The 6,916-nt window shown below is 40.6% G+C and overlaps 1 pseudogene; it reads right to left on the reverse strand.

The window, feature by feature from the left end:
* Positions 1-5,377: 5,377 nt before the first annotated feature.
* Positions 5,378-6,327, reverse strand: LOC143405052 (cytochrome c, somatic pseudogene; annotated as a pseudogene).
* Between the last annotated feature and the right edge of the window lie 589 nt (positions 6,328-6,916).

Genomic DNA, 6,916 nt, shown 5'->3' on the forward strand with positions numbered 1-6,916 from the left:
ATGCGCCTGCAGGGGGCGCTCTCCCGCCCTAGGTTTGGGTTCCCGCGGCTCCTGAGTTGTTCCCAGGCGCCTGCTGCTTAGTGACGTGGAGCTCTGAAACCCACCGCCGCCGGGCGCTCGCGCCCGCGCCCGCCGCGCAGCGGAGAAGGAAAACTGGAGACGTTTCCTTCCTGCGGAGAGCTCCTCCCCTCCCCAGGAGAGCGCAATGGAGGAAAAGTCGCAAGAACTTCATTACTTTTATTTTGCTTTGGCTTTTTGGAGACACACTTTAAAAAAAAAAAAAAATATATATATATATATATATATAAAGCGTACTGCTAAATATGAAACAATAAATGAGAGACCCAAATAACTGAGAAGTGTGGACACCCTCCTCAAGAAAGACGTTTAAAAAACAGCCTCGTGGCTATTGGCGCCCGCCTGTAATGCCAGAAGCAGACAGATCACAAATTCGATGCTAGCCTCAGCAATTTAGCGGATCCCTAAGCAACCCAGACCCTGTCTCAAAATGTAACATAAAGAAGGGGCGGGGGCTAGGAATGTGGCTCAGTGTCTCAGCACCCTGGATTCAATCTCCAATACCAATAAATAAATAAATATTTGATTTTTAAAAAAATAGCCTCACCCGGATAAGGACATAAATATTTTGTAACATGCAAATCTAAATTGAGCCGTCAAAGTAACAGTACCATGAAACCCAGACTTTGCCACAAAGAATATATTGTATTGGAAGGTTTACCAAACCATAATCTCAAAGGTTCCATTCCAGAATTAAGAGTTACAATTTATTTGTTACATGCTTAAAATAGGAACCTATTAAATTTGTTAGGAATTTGTGGTTCAGCGTGTTACCTGCTTTCCAGGAAAGGAATCTGTGTAGACAGAACTTGGATTGGACCCCTGTTGACATAGTCGTTAATACATTCACTTCTCTTTTAAAAAGTCATTATTGCCGTATAATCTCACACCCCCTTTTTATTATTTTTTTTGGGGGGTACCAGGGGTTAAACTAAGGGCACTTGACCACTGAGCCACACCCAGCCCTATTTTGTATTTTATTTAGAGACAGGGAGGGTCTCCTTGAGTTGCTAAGCACCTGGCCTTTGGTGAGGCTGGGTTTAAACTCGTGATCCTCCTGCCTCAGCCTCCAGAGCCACTGGGATTACAAACTTGTGCCACTGCGCCCAGCTATTCAAATCCCCTTTTAAAGTATACAGAGGCTGAGGCAGGGGGAGCACAAGTTCTGGGCCAGCCTCAGCAGTTTAGCAAGAACCTATCTCGAAATGAAAGAAAGAAAGTGAGAGAGAGAGAGAAAGAGAGAAAGAAAGAAGCTAGCTATGGTCAGGATTCACAGAGTTGTTCAACTGTCATTGCTCTCTAATTCCAGAACCTTTTCATCCCCCCAAGAGAAACCCTGTCCCTAACACATTAACAGTCACTTTTCATATCCCTCTCCTTCCAACCACTAATCTACCTTCTGTCTCTGTGGAGTTTCCTATTTTGGACTTTTTACATCAAGAGAATCACAAACTCGGTGACTTTTTGTGTCTGATCTAAATTTAAAGTATGTTTTTAAGGCTCATCAGTGTTGTAGCACAGCAGGCACAGGGTCCAGGCCTAACACCAGCAGCTGGAGAGGCTGAGGCAGGAGGATCACAAGTTCAAAGCCTATCCAAATCAGCAAGATGCTGTCTCTAAATAAAATATAAAAAAGGCGCTGGGGATGTGGCTCAAGCGGTAGCGCGCTCGCCTGGCATGCATGCGGCTGGGGTTCGATCCTCAGCACCACATACAAACAAAATGTGTGTCCGCCGAAAACTAAAAATAAAATATAAAAAAGGGCTGGGGATTTGGCTCAGTGGTTAAGTGCCCTGGGATTAGTTCCCAATACTATGTAACACATATTGGTATTTCTTTTTTTTTTTTTTTTTTTTCTCATTACTGTGGATTGAACCCAGAGGTGCTGCACCTCTGGGCAACATCCCCAGCCCCCTTTATTTCTTATTTATAAACAGAGTCTTGCTGGCACAGGCTGGCCTCAAATTTGCAATCCTCCTGCCTCAACCATCAGTTGCTAGGATTACAGGTGATTGCTGACAAGTATTTCATTTCTTTAATGCCAAACAATGTCCCATTGTATGGCTATAACACCTTTTCATAGTTAATGGAATTTTAGGTCACTTCTACCTTTGGGCTTTTCTGAATCATGCTGCGATAAACTTACCTATACAAGTGTTTGTGTATTTTTGTCTCTCTCTCTAGCAAATGTAGAAGAGGAATTTCTGAGTTGAGATTTTGAGGAACTTTCAGACTTTTCCAACCCAGCTGTACCATCTTACCTTCCCACCAGGAATGTGAGCATTCCAGCTTATTTACACTTTACCAATTGTTGTTGCCTTTTTTATTGTCGCCACACTAGAAGATGTGAAATGATCCCTCATTGTGGTTTTGTTTCTTATTTCCCTAAGGGTTAAGGATGTTGAGGTTTTTTCATGTGTTACCTTTCTTTGGGAAAATATTCAAATCCTATGTAATTTTTAATTGGATTATTTATTTTTATTATTGAATTGTAAGAGCTCCTTTTTATATTCCAGAGACCAGTCCCTTATCAGATATATGATTTGCACACCCTTTCTCCCATTCTGAGGACTTTCTTTCACTTTTTTGATGGTAAAAAATTTAATATGATGTCGTCCATTTTATCAATTTTTTGTCATTTGTGCTTTAGTTGTAATAGATTCACTTTACAAGGAATATTTAATCATTTAGTATTCAAATGTTATACTTAGGTATCCTTCCCGCTGTGGTTGGAGAAAATAAAATCAGCAAAGTTAAATGGCTTGCTTCGAGTCAAATAGGAAATTATTAGAAATCTTGCTTCCCCTGAATTCGTTCCCCAAAATAAAAATAACTATGTGTATTACAAAGATATATAGTCTAGTATATAGTGGATTTTTTAAAAAATGCAAGATAAAGCACTGATTACATATTTGTTTGCTGAATAGTTATATTGTGATTATTTTGCCACAGTATTCTGCTCCCTATAAATTCCATGTCCTGTCTGGTTTATACGTGGTACAATCTGTGATTTCTGACATTTGAATTTTTCTGAGTTGAATTTTTTTTTCTTGCAATACTGGAGTTTGAACATAGACCTCATGAATTCTAGGGAAGTGCTATACCAGTGAGTTACATCTCCGGCCCTTTCCATTTTATTTTATTTTGAATCAGGGTCTTGCTATATTACCCAGGTTGGCCTTGAACTTGTGATTCTCTGGCCTAAGGCTCCTAAGTAGCTGGGATTACAGGCATGCACTATAAGATAATTTTGTAGAGTCACAAAAATTAGACATGAGTTCTCTTTGGCTGTATAATTTACTTCCCAGGGTTCTTTTACAAGTTGAATCCCTCTAATACATTTTTTATTGCCTCTACAGCTGTGTTCCAACGTATGTGATCATTTCACAATTTTCCTTAGGGGAAGCTTTCCCACAACCTCATGAATAACTGCCTCAGAGCTGTTTGTGATAGACAACCCATACATTGTTTTGCGCATTTTCTTCCATTTGAATATATTTTCCCTTTGGAACATGTGAAATCACCTCTTTGCCTCACTAAGGAACAACCAAGCTTCAAGATCTTCAACAAATTCGTTCTTAGAATTACTTGGATGTGAGTAAAAATATTTCTTTTCTAATTTTCTGTAGGGGTACTGGTGATTAGACTCAGGTCCCTGCACAAACTAGGTGCTTTACCACTGAGCTACATCCCTTGCTCCCAAAATAATTTTTTAAACTAATAACTGGTAAAGGAAGAACCCATAAAACAACCAAATCATGAAAGGGAAAATTAAAGTATATTTAGGGCAGGATTTTCTTATTTTAAAAGGGTAAAGGTGTTTGGTTTTGTTTACTTTTATGTGATAATAAAAAATAGCCTCCATTAGAATTTGTAACCTTTTAGAATAACTCTTATTCAAATACCAGGACCTAGCCCTGTGAGAATGGACTTTTGATTTGACATTTAAATATAGCATGCCTGAGCCTAAGCAACTCCATTTTAAAACTCCATTTTGAAACCTGCAGTCTCACCAGGCACAAAGCCCTCCAGTGTGGCCCTCAGGCACAAAGCCCTCCAGTGTGGCCCTCAGGCACAAACAAGTCACTTCCCCTCACCCTGATAAACTCAGAGTGAAGTCTCAGGAAGGCTGTTCTCGCCCAATAAGAGGGAAAGGTGAAAAGATCAAGGTGGGGACCACCAGACCAGATGATTTAACCCCAGAGTAAGTGATACACTGAGAAATCCAGTGGTAGCTGATAAAGATTGAAAGGTGGGGGTCAAAAGCCCCCAAATCTGGTATAAATAGTGGAGCAAATGAACAGACATTCAGCCAGCCACACTGATGCCCTCACACTGAGAGCCTGATGAGGAGGACTTGGACTCACTTCCCAACACTTTTCATTGTTGCCTGATCCTCTGCATCTTCCTCACGGCTCTCAAACTCTACAGCCACATCTTGACCCTGCTGAGAGTTGCAACTTCTCCCTAGGACTGCCACCTCAGCCAGCCAACAGTGTAAGTTGAGGCACCCATGACAAAAAGGAGGCAGGTGAAAAGTAGCTGAACAAGGCTTTATTGAGATTTGCTCCCGGGTAAGACCCTCCAGTCCAACAGAGCCTCCGGGTGGGGCGGGAATCGTACCCAGGCTCAGCCGGATTGGAATTTTAATAGGTTTAGGGCAGGAAGGGAGGGGTTGGGACAGGAAAGGGAGGCTTTTAGAGTCTCTTGTCCTCCTTGTCAGGGTTCTTGCTGAGATCCATGTCCCTCCAGGATTGGTCAGGAGACCCCCCTGATCGACTGATGGTTAGGAGGCACTGTCACTGCTTGTCTGTTGGCGCCTGATGGATTGTTCTTTCACGCGCACAGGTTGCCTGGTACTTTGTTCCCTTAGCACCTCAAACCAACCTAACAGTCAGCTCCACCCCAGGAGAACCTGCCTTGGTTCCTGACCTGATCACCGGGGTCTGAGTGAGTGTGCGTCTGCTGGACTTAGAGCCTAAGGCTGAGACTTTTTTTTTTTTTTTTTTATCATGATCTGTGATTGTTTTTAATTATCTTAAATCTTATGGTAACATATTTTACAAATTTGTATTGATGGGTATATCTCTTTTACCTTAATCTTTCCATCTAATAAGTTGGCAAAAAGCACCACTACCAACCACCTAGATGTTCCATAGTATTGTTTCTGAATAGTTGTTTAAAAACAATCCTGAATGATAACTTAGCCTTAGAAAATAAAGAATTAAAAAGTAAAGTCTAACTTGTTACTGTATTATGCTGACTTAAAAAGCATCTGAACTTATAGATCAGCTTTAAATTTGAGAAGTGTTAAATATTCTTTATTTAATATCATACATAAACCACACTAAAAATGCCTTTCCATAAGGAAAGAACAGCATTTTAGATACAGGGAATTCTAATTAAATTGGCATGGTCAACAAAAATAGACACTGCTTCCTTATCTTCAACCTTTAATAAACTAATGAACACAAATTGAAACAAATGTGAATCATGCTTGGTTCTGAGAGAGTGAAGGGATTTCCCCCATATTTTAAACATATTCACATAATCAGTTCTATAAAACTAAATATAAAACCAGTTTTCAGATGTCATTCACCTTTTTTGTGAAATACTGAACATTACTAATTAAGTCCAACCACAACTTTAAACAGGGGAAACAGTGATAGAATTTACTGAAGTGGGAATATAACCAAAATATTAATTTAACTACAAGTAAGTTTTACTTAAATCAGGATTGTCCAACAAAAATAATTTTGTCAGTCATTCATGATCTGATTTCTGGTGTATCACATCAATTAAATTATGGTGCACATAAAAAAGCCAAGAGACATTTCTGTTTGGTAATAAATAAGGCAGTAGCTATTACTCATTAGTGGCTTTTTTGAGGTAAGCTATTAGGTCTGCCCTTTCTCCCTTCTTCTTAATGCCAGCGAAGATCATTTTTGTTCCAGGGATGTACTTTTTGGGATTCTCCAAATACTCCATCAGTGTATCCTCTCCCCAGGTGATGCCTTTGTTCTTGTTGGCATCTGTATAAGAGAATCCAGCAGCCTGACCTGTCTTCCGCCCAAACAGTCCATGGAGATTTGGCCCAGTCTTGTGCTTGCCTCCTTTTCCACCGTGTGGCATTGGGCACACTTCTGAACAAAAATCTTCTTGCCTTTCTCAACATCACCCATTTTTAATTCGTTCTTTCGTGGCTAGCGCAAAGAAGCAAAGAAGGATCCCGATCAGAAGCCAAACGTCCCACTCCAAGGCTGAGACTTTTGATCTAACACTTGAGCTTAGCATGCGGAGGGAATGTCTGTCATGAGCCTGTCATGAGTAAGTGTGTTTGCAGTGCTTAGAATTAATCTAGAATTATTTGCTGTGAATTGACTCTATCTCTTGCAGTGACTAGCATTAAGGATTGTCATTTCCTTGATTAAGAACCTATAGAGTGAAATTATATTGAGTGATTTGAGTGAATAAAGCATTGACTAGGGCAGAAACGCGTGGATATTCTTTATTTCTCCCCCTGGAAGGCATAAGTTTGCACCTCTGGCCCATCACAACAAGCGCTCACTGGGTTGAAGTTTGTCTTCCTGAGCTGGAGACCACTTGTCTATCATGCACAAGGCCTTGGTTTCAAGCCCCAGCACTGCCAAATAAAAATAAAAACTGACTTCCTAGAGAGATAGAAAGCTAGACCTAGCAAACTTCCTGATGTTGATCACCTACATTTGTGAATATGTTCTGTTTTATGTACTGCCATCAGAAGGCAACCCCTTCACTTGAACTCTGGGTCCCTTCCCCTCTCCCTTAAGGACATTGCCCTCACACTTATCCCTTCTCT

The sequence above is a fragment of the Callospermophilus lateralis genome, chromosome 7, assembly GCF_048772815.1.
Source record: "Callospermophilus lateralis isolate mCalLat2 chromosome 7, mCalLat2.hap1, whole genome shotgun sequence".
Taxonomy (NCBI): domain Eukaryota; kingdom Metazoa; phylum Chordata; class Mammalia; order Rodentia; family Sciuridae; genus Callospermophilus; species Callospermophilus lateralis.